General features: G+C 48.1%; 1 protein-coding gene across 2 annotated transcripts in view; it reads right to left on the reverse strand.

Moving 5' to 3' along the window:
• Positions 1-16,518, reverse strand: part of RARG (retinoic acid receptor gamma) — a 206,913-nt gene that overhangs the window by 26,179 nt on the left and 164,216 nt on the right. The gene's annotated exons all lie outside the window — the stretch shown is intronic.

Consider the following 16,518-nt stretch of genomic DNA (forward strand, 5'->3'; position numbering starts at 1 on the left):
TGGATGGTCAGACAGAAACTGGGACTTTGTAGATGTATACAAAAGAGAACATTGGTAAAAAGAATGAAAATCTCAGGTTTTGTGATTATTGGGTGTTTTAGGTTTCCTGAGCTGTGTGGCCATGGTGTGGTCGTTTCGTTCACATCTATGGCTGGCATCTACCGTGACATGCCTCCGAAGATGCCAGACACAGATGTGGGCACAACGTTAATAGCAAAAGCTACCAGAACACGGCTAGGCAGCCCAGAAAAACCCACAATAGCAAGCTGATTCCAGCCACGAAAACCCTTTGACAATACACTTTGTGTGCATTTTTAAAGTTTCTAGTCCCCCAGATTATGGGCAGGGGAAAACCAAACTCCGGAAAACAGTGGAGGAACAAACTGTTGTGGCCACAAAGGCGTCTCTTCCTCCACCCACTCCTACGGTGAACTCAAATTAGGTAACTACAAACTCCCAACATGGTGGATACACATTTAAAGCAATTGCTTTCCCTCTATGAGAAAGCCCACTGTAGGGGAGGCCCAAAATTCTAGGAAGCCTCACATCACTGAAAGAACAGAAACTTTCTTTTGCTGTCAGCATGGATGGCCTTGGATGCCAGCTGGTGGAGGACCTTCCCTGATTTGCACTGGATTTGAGGAATGAGGGCTATCAATCCCCAGAGTCCCATAAACCCAACCATATTTGAGGAGAATTTAGGAAAAGCGGCTGCTGCTGTGGCGTTTTACACAGTTTCCCTAGAAGTGTTTTCAAGGTAAGTTCTGCTCTTCTCTCAGTGCCAGAACTGTATTAGTATCACAATCCACAGATCCTTTACAAGATGCAAATACACAGAAGTCCCATATTTGTCGAACAAATCAGTACCACAAGTCACAGATCCCTGTGTGTGTGTGTGTAAGTGTAAAGTGCCGTCAAGTCGCAGCCATTGTACGGTAACCCAACAGGGTTTTCACAACAACAGACTAATAGAAGCAGTTTGCCATTGAGTTCCTTTGCATAGCGAGCGTAAGTTCAAGAAGTTGGTGGAACATGGTTTTTCAGTTTTATAGCAACATGTACCAAAAGACCAACCAGACAGGTTTGGCTCATCTTCATCTGGAGAGGCTTGGCTCATCTGGAGAGAAGTGACGGGGGGGGGGGGGGGGCCACAGGGTTCTACAGCTGATGCTGACGGTGCCTCTGCCCCCCCTCTGATTACAGGGGTCCTTAACATCATCAGGACCCATTATTTCTTTTTCTGGGGAGGGTCGTATATGGGTTCGTGGGACGTGGTTTTAGAATGTAACTGTTTTAAATTGTATGTATGTTTTTATATATAATCTTATATTGTTCACCGCCCTAAACCCTTCGGGGATAGGGCAATATATTAAATCTAATAAATAAATAAAAATAAAATAAAATAAATGACTTGGATGATGGAAAAAAAGGACATTCTAATCAAATTTGCCAATGACACCAAATTAGGAGAGGTGGCTAATACCCCAGAGGACAGGGTCAGAATTCAAAATTACCTGGACAGATTATAAAATTGGGCCAAAGCTAACAAAATGAATTTCAACAGGGAGAAGTGTAAGGTACTACGGCAGAAAAAGTGAAAGGAACAGATATAAGATGAGCGACACCTGGCTTGACAACAGTACATATGAAAGGGACCTGGGATTCTTAGCAGACCACAAGCTGAACATGAGTCAAAAGTGTGACGTGGCAGCTAAGAAAGACAATGCGATTCTGGGCTGAATCAACTATAGTGTCTAGATCAAGAGAAGTAATAGTGCCACTCTATTCTGCATTGGCCAGACCTCACCTGGAATACTGTGTCCAGTTCTGGGTACTAAGATTTAAGAAAGATATTGACACGCTGCAGTGTGAACAGAGGAGGGCGACCAAAAGGGTAAAAGTCTGGAATCCACTATGAGGAGAGACTCAGGGAGCTGGGGATGTTCAGTCTGGAGAAGAGAAGGTTAAGGGGTGACATGATAGCCATGTTTAAAATATTTGAAAGGATGTCATGTTGAAGATGGAACAAGTTTGTTTTCTGTGGCTCCAGAGACTCTCTAGGCCAAGGAATAATGTATTCAGACTACAAGAAAATAGATTCCGCCTAAACATTAGGAAGAACTTTCTGACGGTAAGGGCTGTTCAACAATGGAATATGCTGCCTTGGATGGTGGTGGAATCTCCTTTTTTGGAGGTTTTTTAAACAGAGGATGGATGGCCATCTGTTGGGAGTGCTTTGATTGTGCGTTGGACTGGATGGCCCTGAGGGTCTCTTCCAATTTGATGATTCGAGGATTGAGATACCGTAACTATGGTGCTTTCTGCAGTTCCAAATGCTATGCAGGGGGGCCTTTTTTACCAGTGGAAATGGCCATGGGGTAGGGCTGTTTGCCCTCAGCCTCCATGTCCACCTGTGTCCCAACTCTTGTCACACATATCCTGTATTTTGAAGCTCAAGGCATTCATAACGACACAACAGTACAATTCCAAGTAGTGACTCCTGTTGAAGTCAGTACAGGCAAGGGCCCCTCCCGCACATGCAGAATAGTGCACTTTCAATCCACTTTTGAAGCTGGAGTTTACTGATTTTGCAGCTGGATTTTGCAGAATAGCAAAATCCACTTGCAAACAATAGTAAAAGTGGATTGAAAGTGCATTATTCTGCATGTGCGGAAAGGGCCAAGCAGATGAAGCTGCCTTATATTAACAAGGTGTACCATGGCCCCTTCCTTAATGTTTTGAAGGAAGCAGGCTTAGTGTCAGGTAGCTCTGCATAGGTATGCGCTGACAATGAGATAAAGGCATGTTGTAGGAATGAACAATCCTATACTGGGATAAAGGCAAGAGGAAAGGCAGTTTATGAGCGTGGGTGCTGCTTCTGTGTGTGACCTCTGTGGCAGCCAGTATAAAGGTGTAGCCTCGCTTGAAATTTTGAATGGGAAGGGGTGATCTCTAACGATGTAGCCCTAACACTCACATAAGTTTGCCTCTTGCCCTCGCCATGACCCAAAACGCCTGGCCACCTCTCCCTCAACCCCCTTACAAACGCCTTCCCCACACTCACCCCAACCCCAGCAAGGCATGAAAACTGTTTGCAATTCTAGCTTTCAATGCAGACTGAATTTCCTGTGACAAGGCCCTTAAGTGCCACATTCCAGGCCAAACAGGTTGGAATTGTTACCAGAGCTGTGTAACTTAATCTCTTTCCCTGGGGGAGGGAGGAACGGAATCGCCTGCCCGGGCCAAGTTAAAAAACGGGGGGGGGGGGGGGGTCGACGGCGGCACAGGGAGGATCAAGTCACCTTTCTCCCCATCCTATAAAGCTCCAATACTGTGAATGGCAGAGTGTTTGGGGATGGGGTGCAAATCTACACACACACACGCAGCCCAACTCCACTTTTTATCTTTCCATTGTCCCCAAAAACCTCTCCAGCTTGGCTCCGGCACAAGCATGTTTGCAAAAGCCAAACAGCACTTTGCAGGAACTCTGCCAGAAGATAACCCACGCTCACAGTTCTACTCCCACTGCTCCCAATGTCTCTCATGCCCAATCCTTAGGAGAGACCTGCTGATAAACAAATCCAGCATCCCCACTCAACAAAAGCTTGCCCTGTCGAGTCTCAGCTGACTGATGTAGACCCCATGGAGTCTTCAAGGCAAGAGACTAACAGAGGTGATTTGCCGTTGCCTTCCTCTGCATAGCGACCCTGGTATTCCCCAGTGATCTCCCACCCAAGCACCGAGAACAGGAGGAGTTTGGATTTATACCCAACCTTTCTCTCCTGTGAGGCGACTCAAGGTAGCTTACAAGCTCCTTTCCCTTCCTCTCCCCACAACGGACACCTTCTTGTGAGGCAGGTGGGGCTGAGAGAGTTCCGAAGAACTGTGACTAGCCCAAGGTCACCCAGCAGGAATGTAGGAGAGTGGAAACACATCTGGTTCACCAGAGAAGCCTCTGCCACTCAGGTGGAGGAGTGGGGAATCAAACCCAGTTCTCCAGATTAGAATCCACCTAAGCTGATCCTGTTTAGCTTCTGAGACCCGACAAGATCAGGCTAGCCTAGGCCATCCAGGTTAGGAAGTCCTGCTAATAACCCTCCAATAAACATCCAGTGCTCCATGCAACAACAGCACCTCCTTAAATGACTCTGCAGTAAGTAAACCAACACAGGCAGCTAGGGGCAAAACACTAGTATTGCAAACAGCTGTTCTGCTAACCAGCACCAGAACCATCATCACAGGCAGGCAGAGAGACAGTGTGGTATAGTGGTTAAAAGCTGCAGACTCTATTTGGAGAACTGGGTTTGATTTCCCGTCCTTCTCCACGAGCAGCAGACTCTAATCTGGTGAACAGGGTTTGTTTCCTGATGCTCTGCATGAAGCCTTTGGGTGATCTTGGGCTAGTCCAGGGGTCTGCAACCTGCGGCTCTCCAGATGTGCATGGACTACAATTCCCATCAGCCCCTACCTCACAAGGTAATTGTTGTGGGGGGTGGGAGGAAAGGTGCTTATAAGCAGCTTTGAGAATTCTTGCAGTAGAGAAAAAATGAGGAAGGGTCCGTGGGGAGCATCACATGGGATGGTTTGCCATCACCTTCCCCAGTTGTCTAACCTTTATCCCCAGCAAACTGAGTGCTCATTTTACTGACCTCAGAAGGATGGAAGGTTGAGTCAACCTTGACCCAGCTATCTGACACCAACTTCTGTCAGGATCGAACTCAAGTCGCAAGCAGATCTCGGATTGCAATACTGCAGCTTACCACACTGCGTCACATCACAGCCACCCTATGGCGACTCTGCCGGGTTTTCAAGGCAAGAGATGTTCAGAAGTGGTTTGCCCCTGTCTGCCTTTGCATAGCAATCTTGGACTTCCTTGCTGGTCTCCCATCCATATACTAACCAGGGTTGATTTTGATTAGCTTCCAAGATCTGACGAGATTGGGCGAGCCTAAACTATCCAAGTCAAGGCTCTGTGGAAAACACTGGGTTGGATCTAGCCAGCTTTCCCAGTCAACTTCACTTACACCCTGCCTTTCATTCCAAAGTGACTTAACATATTTCCCAATTTTATCCTTACAACAACCCTGTGAGGTTGGTCAGGCTGAGAGTGGGTGATTGGCCCAGCACAGCTTGTTTGGTGGACAAAGAGGACCCTCTCCTTTCTTCGTTTTTGCCAGCAGAAAAGCTAATTGGAGCCAACCGGTTGTGTGGAGGTGATGTAAAGTGGTGTAAGAGCGACTCCACGGTGTTGGCTCTCTAAGGGCTGTTTTCAAGCATTCAAGTCCCTTGGCGTCATAATAACCAAGTGATGGTCTATGAATAAGCTTTAACACAGTCATTCACCCTCCCTTTGAAACACAGCTTATCACTACTAACGTCTTTACTTCCACTTCAGTCACATCTTTCAATTAGGGATGGTTTTGAACATCTCTCATGTCTGCTTTTCTAAGATGAAAATCTGTGTCACCCATTTTGATTTCTCCGGTGCTAATCAAACCTACAAGTCCTCATCTTTGCAAATTCTGCTGCTTCCTGGCACCAGAATTTATCTGGAAAAGGTATGCATTTTTCAACATTATTGGTGCGTTACAAACATATAAATCTCCATTACACACAACAAATATATACATCTCTAATACATATATAACATATAATATATAATCTAATACATACATCATAAAGGATGTTCTTCATACATGTAAATTGTGATATTAGTCAAACAGGATGCTCTTTTGTGCTTCTTTTTATTAAAATTTAGAACTTGAAATCATTTGCCCATCTAGCCAAGCATCTTGATTAAATACACAATCTCAGGATTTGATTCCAAACTGCAAGCAGGTTATTTGAAGAAAGGAAATCTGTTGGACTAGAATTAAAGCGATTTTTAAAGGCAGTCTTTAAACCATCCCTTGTTCTTCAGTTAGGAATTCAGATTCTATTGATTTAATGCTGTTAATTTTTATGTTTTGAGGGGGTTTGTCGTTTTAAACTATTTTATTGCTTCTCTTTTTCTTCTAAGTCCTCAACTGTCAACGGCCTTTGGCCAAAACCAGTAAAGGTGTTCTGATACGAATTGTGAATATAAAAGCAACACATGCAAAATTGAGGCAAATCTTCTGAACTAATAGCAAATTGAAATGAATAAAATATTAATGGATTAAAAGAAAAGAAATAAGGAACATTGTCTCATCCCTAGATGCGTAATTCTGATCTTAACATTTTTCTTTGCACTGGTTTCTCCCTGATCTCCATTCATAATTATTTTCAGAATACTGCTGGTATCAAGTGGACTTCATAATCCTTAGTCACCCATGCAATAAATCCACGAGGCCAGGCATCGATGTCCCCATTCTGCCAGTGGAAAAGTGAAGTTGAAAGGTAGCGTGGACGGCATCCAGGGCTAAGCCGGGATGCAAACCCAGAACTCCAACAAGGCCCCTTCCGCACATGCAGAATCCACTTTCAGTGCACTTTGCAGCTGGATTTTACTGTGTAGAATAGCAAAATCCACTTGCAAACAATTGTGAAAGTGGATTGAAAGTGCATTATTCTGCATGTGCAGAAGGGGCCTAAATCTCAACCTCTGATCCACTACACAGCCCCAGTGCTCATGCTAGGGACTGTTATTTCTTCTGGCAGTAATTCACAGATCGCAGAAGATGCTGCTTTTGTTGAAGGATGTTCGCTAGGCAACTACTGCCAATGGATGGCTCTTCGGGGAACCCTTGGATTAAAAAAAAAGGAATTCCAAGCTGAACTTGGATCAAACAGAGCTGGGGCCGAAGTCCTATGGATTCTTTCCTTGCCCCTTGGGCCAGCCAGCCTCACTGTTGGGGTCTAAGCAAAATTGGCAAGGAGGGGCAGGACTCAGCTTTGAGATCAGGGTGTGCCTGAAGCAAGAAACCCTGGAGAACAGACTGGAGAAGGAACTGAAGCCTTGCCAAAAGGCAGACTGCTCTGAAAAGAAGCATTATGCAAGCAAAAAAGGCTGTTCCCAACAGAGGGTTTAAAATTGATTCTCAGGCTCCATCTTGTCCGATCCCTGCTGAAATCAGAGCTGGAATATAACATTTGACGGCAACTCTTTTCAAGTGTGAAAGGGGGCTTTTCAGGAGCTCGGAAATGTTCCTCCAACAGGCTGCTGTGAGTTTTCTGGGCTGTGTGGCCGTGGTCTGGTGGAATCATGGGCCCTTTCTGCACATACAGAATAATGCACTTTCAATGCACTTTGCAGCTGGATTTTACTGTGCAGAATAGCAAAATCCACTTGCAAACAATGGTGAAAGTGGATTGAAAGTGCATTATTCTGCATGTGAGGAAGCGGGCATAGAGTTGGAAAAGATTCAGTCTAATCCCCTGCCATGCAGGAACACACAATCAAAGCTCTCCTGACAGATGGCCATCCAGCCTCTGTTTAAAAACCTCTAAAGCAGTGGTGGCGAACCTTTGGCACTCCAGATGTAATGGACTACAATTCCCATCAGCCCCTGTCAGCGTCGCCAATTGGGAATTGTAGTCCATAACATCTGGAGTGCCAAAGGTTCGCCACCACGGCTCTAAAGGAGCCCTCTGAGGCAGCATATTCCACTGCCAAACAGACCTTACTGTCGATAAGTTCTTCCTAAGGTTTAAGTGGAATCTCTTTTTTCACAGTTTGACTCTATTACTCTGTATCCTAATCTCTGGAGAAGCAAAAAACAAAAACAAAATTGCCATCTTCAACATGGCATCCCTTCAAATTTTTAAATATGACTATCACACCATCCCTTAACCTTCTCTTCTCCAGACAAAACATACCCAGCTCCCTAAATCTCTCCTCATAGGGCATGGATTCCAGACCTTTGACCATTTTGCTAGTTTTTGCTAGCTCCTGACGTTTCACCTGCATCCCTGTTCATCACAGGTACCTCCTCCTCATTCAGAATTAGCCGTACTAAACCACGGGGAGACCGTCCTGTCACTAGACAGCCACAGCTTCCAAGATTTGAAAAAACAAAATGGCAGCAGGTCAGCAGTCAACCAAATGAAGGGGAGAATTGTTGCCAAATGATACTGGGGAAATGCTATGGGAGGACTTGATATGGGAGAATGGCACCTGTTTGGAATGTTAGCACAGCAGCCAGAATGTCCAAGATCTGTGTGCATCTGCAAATATTTTTTTTATCTTTTGGGACCTCCTTTAGGGTTGTCAATTGCGTTGGGAAATTCCAAGACATTTGGGGGCATGTTATATAGAAGATGGGAGTTTTGGGGAAGAAACTATATCGTCTGCCCACTGAAGCTGACATTTTCTCCAGGGGCACTGATCTCTGTAACCTGGAGTTGCAATTCTGGGAGAACAACAGGTTTCCCCTGAAGATTGGCAGCTCCATCCCACACAAATGATGGATTAAACTCACAGCCCTCCAGATGTTATGGACTACAGTTCCCATCATCCCCTGCCAGCATCATGCTGGCAGGGGATGATGGGAACTGTAGTCCATAACATCTGGAGGGCTGTGAGTTTGACACTTGTAAATTAAAGCATGCACAAAATGACTTGCAAAAACATGCCCCTTGCTTGAGATGTGGTTGAAACTAGACTTTTATTTTGGCAAAAATGCAACATGTCCAGGGGATGTTAGCTACAGAGACAGACTCAAACCCTAACCCTAACCCGGCATCTGTACATAGCCCACCCACTCTAGCGGAGGGAGGGGGAGGGGTGGCATGCAAGGGGAGGGAGTGAGGGGTGGCATGCAAGGGAGGGGAGGGAGGGGTTATTACCAGGGGTTAGTAACGTGGTTATTACTTTGACTCTATGAGCAATGATCTATGGAGCCAGGGGTGATCAGGGTCCAAACTAGTGGAAAGACCCTGCAGCAGACCCTCATTTACTACAGAAATGGGTTCTGTATTCTGGTCGTCACAGTCAATATCACCCTCTAAACCCACATCTGATTCCCCTTCTTGTTCTAGCTCAGTGGTGGCGAACCTTTGGCACTCCAGATGTTATGGACTACAATTCCCATCAGCCCCTGCCAGTATGGTCAATTGGCCATGTGTAAAGGATTCAATGGTGTTGATGGTGAGGTAACCTTGAGTGCATTCCACAGCCCGGGCGATGGGCCAGATGCATCGGCGGAGACTTTATCTTTGCGCGGGAGATGAAGCCTCTGTTCCCATGGGAAGCAGGAAGGGGGGATGGGGTGACTGGTATTATAACCTGTGCTTCTGGCGGGAAGTGTCATCTCTGCTACACCGCGCGGTACTTGAGTTTAAGATGTCTTAATAAATGGACTTTACCCCAAAGCCTTTTATTTCAAGCGCCTATGGAATTCTTACATTGCGTGAACTTAATTCATCTATATTCCTGTGCAGTGGACCTCTTGTCTTGCCATGGAGAGGTTGAATTTTACTGCCGAAGGTGCGGTAGCTCCCAAAGAGGGTCTAATTCCCTTCTGGATCTGGAGGAACCAGCAGGAGAACGGGTTCTGGTGGCTCTTTTCCCCGCCCCTCGTGAGATCAGCACGAAGTCTTCTCCTTTACTCCGCTGGAACGTAGGGACGTGACGACTTCCACCATGGGGACTTACATGAGTCGGTTGGGGGGCTGTCTATGGATCGAGCTGTGGATCGGATCTCTACCCGCTTTCATGTGGATTACAAACCCTTCAGATGCAACCTGTCATGGAGAGGAGACGGAGCTTGACCACCTTTCATAAAGCGGGCAACCCAGGAATCCATTAGAATCCATTCCTGGACTTCGTATTTTTGGTGATGCTCCCAAAGAACCACCGTGGCACAGCACTGGGGCCCGTCCAAAGGACACCGGGACTAAACCTGGAATTGGGAGGGTATCCGTATCAGCTTCCCCAATCGGACCCTTAATCCCGGGCCAGCGACCGCGACCTGCAGGTGCCTCGGGGAGCCACCGGTGGCTCGCGCAAGCGGCTCACGGTGTCTCCGGGATACCTCGCCCAGGCGGCTATTTAAGAGTCCGAAGAAAGCCTGCATTCCCAGTCGGACCGGTTTCCTCTCCCATCGAGAGAAGACTGGGATGAGGAAGTGGGGGAAACTTTCTTGAGAGGCCCAAGCGGCTTGGAACCGTGAACTGCCAGCGCTATGGGAGGAGGAACGGGCACAGTTGTTGCAACAAGAGCGAAACCTGCAGAGGGACCGGAACAGCAACGCAAAGAAGTCCAGGGGCTTCGAGTTGGACTGCGTGCCAAAGACGCAGCTCCAACGACAATAATGCCCAGAATCGGTCCAGTCCATGATAAAGTCCTGGAACAGTCCAGACTGGATTTAACGGCTTAACAGCGAAGCGTTCGTATGGCTCTGGCGCATCGCTAAAGTGAAGCTCACTTGAAGCCCTTTAAACGGAGACGAACTGGCTAAATTGGAACGAGAAAAAGCTGCTTTGCATGCGCATTTCAGGATGCATTGAAGCTGCGCAAGGAGAGGGATCTGGCTGCGTTGGAGAGGGAACTAAGGAGGGCAGCAGACTGGGGAAGCCCCAAGTTGGAGTCACTATGCTGTTACTGATCATGCCGGTGCCAGGGGGGCCATCGTACCTGGGTCCCAAGCCACTAAACGCCAGCGGGCGCTTAAGCGCCCCGATTCCGGCTCCCCCCGTTACAACAGCACTGCCTGCTCCAGCCTGCTCAACCGGCGCAACCACCTCCCAGCAGGCACCAAGAGCCGTCGAACGGGGCTACTATATCGCCTCCCGATACCAGCCCGCTTTTGATGGGGACCGCTTCCAAACTTCCCTACTTCATCTTGCAACTCAATGCCCACTTGGAAGACTATGATGATCTATACCCGGGTCTGAACAGCGAAAAAAAATAAGGGACATCGGCTCTCAGTCCTGGATGGGGCAGCAGCCGACCTGGTTCGTGGACTGTTTTGGATTTGTGCAGGATGAGGACTCTCGTACAGTGCCCTCGCATTCCTCCAAGCTTTAAGCTGGCGGCTTTTCAGGATCCAGGGCGCCGAGAATGAAGCTATCCGCACTGCATCAAAACCATCCAAGCAAGGCAACACGCCCGTTTTACCAGAGAATTTGTCCGTGAATTTTAAGTCGCGTGACTGCTGGAGATTCCTCCTGAAATTATGGCCTGGAAACGCGCATGAAATCACCGCTAATACTCTCTCAGATGCTTTGTGGACAACAAACTAACGTGAAGCGGTGTTTTTAATTGAAGGGTTCCTCAGTACTCATTCGCGGATTGGGATCCAGTTGGGGTCTCCCCGTGAGAGCGTCTGCGTTTGGAATACGCTCGTCAAGGGAGGCCGCCCACGCCACTAGAAACCACTACTGTGTCCACTCAAATCAAGCCCAGCTTCCCGGCCTTCCTACTGCGAAACCACCTCTGAACGCCGTCAGCCGACTCTGGGTTGTGTCTTTACTCGCGGAGGGCCAGGTCATCTAGCCAACTTTGTCCCAAGAAGCAAAACCAACCGCTCCAGCTCCACAGCGACTCCGCCTGCCAAACCACCACCACGCAGAGTCGGGGCCGCCTCCCACTGGCTCTGCGGGCTCCAAAGCGGTGGACCGGCGCACCCAGAGGAGGGGGAAGCAGCTGTTTGCCTTTCTTCAGCCCCCCATGGACATGGGCCCTCTACTCCTGACGCGGTGAGTGAAGGCAGCGCTCCCATTACTGTTCAAGCATTCCTGGCCAACCCCGCTAAACACACTTCGCGTATAGCCTCGGCCCTGTGTGGATTCCGGGCTGCTCCCACTGCTTAATGCGACCCCAGGTGGCAGGCAGAGGAGCTAGGTCTGGACCGAATTCCCCTGGCTAAGCCCATACCATTCACCCAAATGGACGGCAGCCCCTCGGCGAAACGAAAGGACCGGCCCAGTTTAAAACTTACAGCCGGTTCTCCTCCGCTCGCGCCGACCATTGGGAGAAAAAATTAGTTTCATTTTAGAAGCCGGTGGCTAAACACTCCATAGTTTTGGGCATGCCTTGGTTATTGTTACATGAACCAAAATTCATTTGGAAAAGAAAGGATCCTAGAATTCACTGGACCCTCCTCTGCGGTGAACACATGAATTGGGAAGAAAACCCAACGTCTCCTGGACACATCCCCTCTCTGGCTTCCTCAGTGATTGCTCCCGATTCTATTGGCATCCCACCTGCATATCATCAGATCTAGCCAGAGTTTTTCAGGGAGCAGGAATAGCTATCAGTTGCCACCCCACAGAGACACTGACTGTAAAATTGTCATACAACCAGGGGCGCAACTACCTAAGGGTAGAATCTACCGCGATGAGTCCCAATGAGGAGAAGGAACTCCGTGCCTTCTTAGACAAGAACCTTGCTCAGCGGTTTCATCACGGGCGGGCTACCAAAACCTACACTGCACGCTTCGCTCCCGCTTTTGTTTGTCCAAAAGAAAGATGGGTCTTCTACGGGCTTTGCACAGATTATCGAGGAGTCTCAATGCGGTCTCCCCTGTCCAATAAATATCCTTTGCCTTTTGATCAAAGACCTTTTTTAGATGCACTTTTCGGCAAACGACGCATTTTTACCAAATTGGACGTGAGAGCAGCTTACTACAGAGTCAGAATTGCTGAAGGCTATGAACACCTCTGACTGCTTTTAACACAAAGTTTGGACCAGTTTGAATATTTAATAATAATGCCATTCGGGTTAAGTGGGGCCCCCAGAGCTTTTATGTCCCTTATCAACGAAGTTCTCCATGATTTACTGTACAAAGGAGTTGTTGTATGCTTAGATGACGTTTTAATTTACTCACAAACCCATAGAAGAGCATGAAATGTTGGTTCGAGAGGTATTGAAACGCTTGCTTGACAACTCTCTCTTTGCCAAACTCTCCAAATGCTGTTTCCATCAGACCTCCATTGACTATTTGGGTTACCGGATCTCGCCCGAGGGGCTTAAAAAATGGATCCTGCTAAAATTGACGCAGTCCTCCAATGGCCTGCCCCCACCAACCGCAAAGAACTCCAGTCGTTTCTTGGTTTTGCTAATTTCTATCGTGACTTTATACCCCAATTCGCTGAACTGACTCTCCCTCTCACAGTCCTCTTACGCACTAAGGGTAAGGATCCACTGTCCGCCAAGCCCGGGGCCCCCCTTTCCTGGTCTGAGCGAATGTCAAACAGCCTTTCAACTGTTAAAATCTGCTTTTACCACCGAACCTATCCTAAAGCACTCCTGACCCAGATCTCCCGTTTGTCGTTCACGTGGATGCCCTTACCGGACAAAGTTGACTTGGGGCAGCCCTGTTTATGCAGAAAAAAAAAATAAAGATGGTAGACTGGTTCCGTGTGCTTATTTTTGTCCTAAAAGAGTTCTCCTGGTGCCGAACTCCAACTGGACTGCAGCAGGAACCGAGAGAGACTACTGACCCATCAAAGTAGTACTCTCCACTTGGCTACACTGGCTGGAGGCTAAGCACCCCTTTCAAGTTTGGTCGGATCGCCGCTAAAAACCTGGCAGCTCTTTCCACCCCCTCAAGATGTCCTCGCGAAACAACTTCGATTTGGGCCGCATTTCTTTTCTCGTTTCTCTTTTTACAGTCCATTTTTTTTCCCAGGAAAACCAACAAACTGGCTGACGCCAGCTCTGCAGCCTGCCCGGGAGGGGGGTGGAACTGCCTTTACGTGACATTCCACGCGACTGTTCTTTCTCCCTCCCAGTTAGGGTTGGCTGTCACCCGATCTCAAACGTCCCGGGCTTCTCCTCCACCCCCATTCCCAGTCTCTTTGTCTCTCCTTTCCCTCGCGGGAACTGGAGGAGGCGGGGCTGCCACGAAACCTCCAGCAGCCGTAAGGAGACTCCCACCGTGCGCTTTGGAGAATCGGAGTTTGGCGGAGGGAATGTTGGTAATGCCTCCCCTCCGCAAGCAAGGTTCTTGAGGCTTCGCCCACGATGCCCGTTCGGCTGGACATTTTGGCTTTTGAAAACCCTGCATTTAGCTCCGCCCGGGCAGTTCTGGTGGCGCCGCAATGCGCCAAAGACATTGAGACGCATACATTAAAGGCTGCTTCGGGTTTGTGCAGAAGCCAAGACCATTCCGGGAAAGCCCCATGGACTGTTGAAACCTCTCCCGGTAGCCTCCCGCCCTTGGGAGAGTCATCTCTATGGACTTTATTACAGACTTGCCCGAAAGTCATGGCCTTACACAGTTTTATGGGTGGTGGTGGACTTATTCTCGAAGCAAGCCCATTTTATTCCGTGTGCTTCCATTCCCTCAGCTCCTAAGTTAGCCACGGCTGTTTATTCAACATGTTTCACCGTCTCCATTCCGCCCCCGTTAAGGTGGTCTCCGACCGCGGCCCCCAATTCATCTCAAAAGTTCTGGGAAAGCGCTTTTGGGGTTGGTTAACGCCCGATACGTCGCCGCCGCCCTCACCACGTTCAAAGTGACGAGGCGAGACGAACTAACAGGAACCCTCTAGGAAGCAGTATTTTACGCTATTGCTATTGACCAACTACCACCAAGACAATTGGTGCGAGCTTATTCCGTTTATGGAGCACGCCTATAACAATGCGGTTCATAGTAGTACAAAGAAAACCCCCCTATGAAATTGTGTGTCTGGTCGCTCCTTCCGCCGCTAAGTTGGCACAACCACCCGCAGCTGCTTTGGACCCCCCCCCCAGAATTTCCTCTAACAATGGATTTCATCCCCCAGTCGTGGATGGTGAAGTCGGCCTTGACCGAATCACTTACAGCAAGCAAAGGACTCCTAAAAACTGCAAGCGGATAAAACACCGCTCGGATTTTCCTCTCTGCGTGGGCTCCTAAGTGTATTTATCTACAAACAACCTCAGAGACGTGCATAGATATTCCAAACTTGGCAAGAGATTTGTGGGACCTTTTCAGATTACTAAAGTGATTAATGATGTCACTGCCCGCTTAGATTTGCCTAACTCTCTTAGTAACATCCATCCTGTCTTCCATTCCAGCTTGCTCAAGGAGGCTTCCGCCTCCGATGCTCGGCACGACTCCGCCGGAGAGGCCCCCACCGACTATTATTGATGTACACAAACACTACGCAGATTGACGCTTATCCTGGACTTTAATCGCAAACGCTTTTGCAATATTTAGTTTCTTGGGTGGGATATTCCTCTGGGTATAATCAATGGGTTTATTCCGAAAACATTGAAGCCCCCACCCTTATTTCTGCTTTCCACCGTACGCTTCTTTCCAAGACAAACCGGGGAAGGGGTCTTCTTTAGGGGAGGCAGAGTGCAAAGGATTCAATGGTAGTGTTGATGGTGAGGTAACCTTGAGTGCATTCCACAGCCCGGGCGATGGGCCAGATGCATCGGCGGAGACTTTATCTTTGCGCGGGAGATGAAGCCTCTGTTCCCATGGGAAGCAGGAAGGGGGGATGGGGTGACTGGTATTATAACCTGTGCTTCTGGCGGGAAGTGTCATTCCTGCCACTGCGTGTACTTGAGCTTTCTAAGATGTCTTAATAAATGGACTTTTACTCCCAAAGCCTTTTATTTCTGCGTCTATGGAATTCCTTACACCATGCTGGCAGGGGCTGATGGGAATTGTAGTCTATAACATCTGGAGTGCCAAAGCTTCGCCACCACGGTTCTAGCTGGATTTGTGGAAGTCTCCACTTTGGATTCAGACTCAAGCAATCCCAGTTCTTCACATCGTCATTTAGAACATGGAAACAATGGTGCCCTACCTCACAAGATTGTTGTGTCAATGCAACAAAGACAATCCCTGTGGAAAAAAATACATAAGCCATAAGGATTTGTTGCATTGACACAATGACCACATGATTGTTGAAGGTATTGCTGAAGGTTTTGTTGAAGGTATTGTTGAAGGTTTTCACAGTTGGAATCACTGGGGTGTTGTGTGGTTTCCGGGCTGTACGGCCGTGTTCCAGTAGCATTCTCTCCTGACGTTTCACCTGCATCTGTGGTGGCATCTTCAGAGGATCTGATGGTAGAAAAGCAGGTGGGGTATGTATACCTGTGGAGTGTCTAGGGTGGGAGAAAGAACCGTTTGCATTGGTTAACAAGCTAATTGCACCCTTTACACTTGTTAACCAATGCAAATGGTTCTTTCTCCCACCCTGAACATTCCACAGGTATACATACCCCACTTGCTTTTCTACCATCAGATCCTCTGAAGATGCCAGCCACAGATGCAGGCGAACACGGCCATACAGCCCGGAAACCACACAGCACCCTAGGCCACTATTGTTTCCATGTTCTAAATGGAGAAGAAGAACTGGGACTGCCTATTCTTACAGCAATTTCTCTCCTCCTCCTGGTCTTGCCCTTCCAGGAGGAAGGAGGAAAGTCTTTCAGCCTCTCTCATGCTCTCTGCTAAAGTCCTGCTTAGCAATTCTGCTCCCAGACTCTTCTCCCCCCTCCCTTGAAAATCTCCACCTCCCCACAGAGTTGGCATCAGCATCAGACAAGAAAGGACAATTAGAAGCTCATGAATTTTAACCCCCTGGCATTTACCCTTTCCTTCAGATAAGACAATAGTGGTTTGGAGGCCACTCCCCTGGCTCCAACAGTGCGTG

This window comes from Sphaerodactylus townsendi, linkage group LG03, assembly GCF_021028975.2.
Source record: "Sphaerodactylus townsendi isolate TG3544 linkage group LG03, MPM_Stown_v2.3, whole genome shotgun sequence".
In the NCBI taxonomy this organism is placed as follows: Eukaryota; Metazoa; Chordata; class Lepidosauria; order Squamata; family Sphaerodactylidae; genus Sphaerodactylus; species Sphaerodactylus townsendi.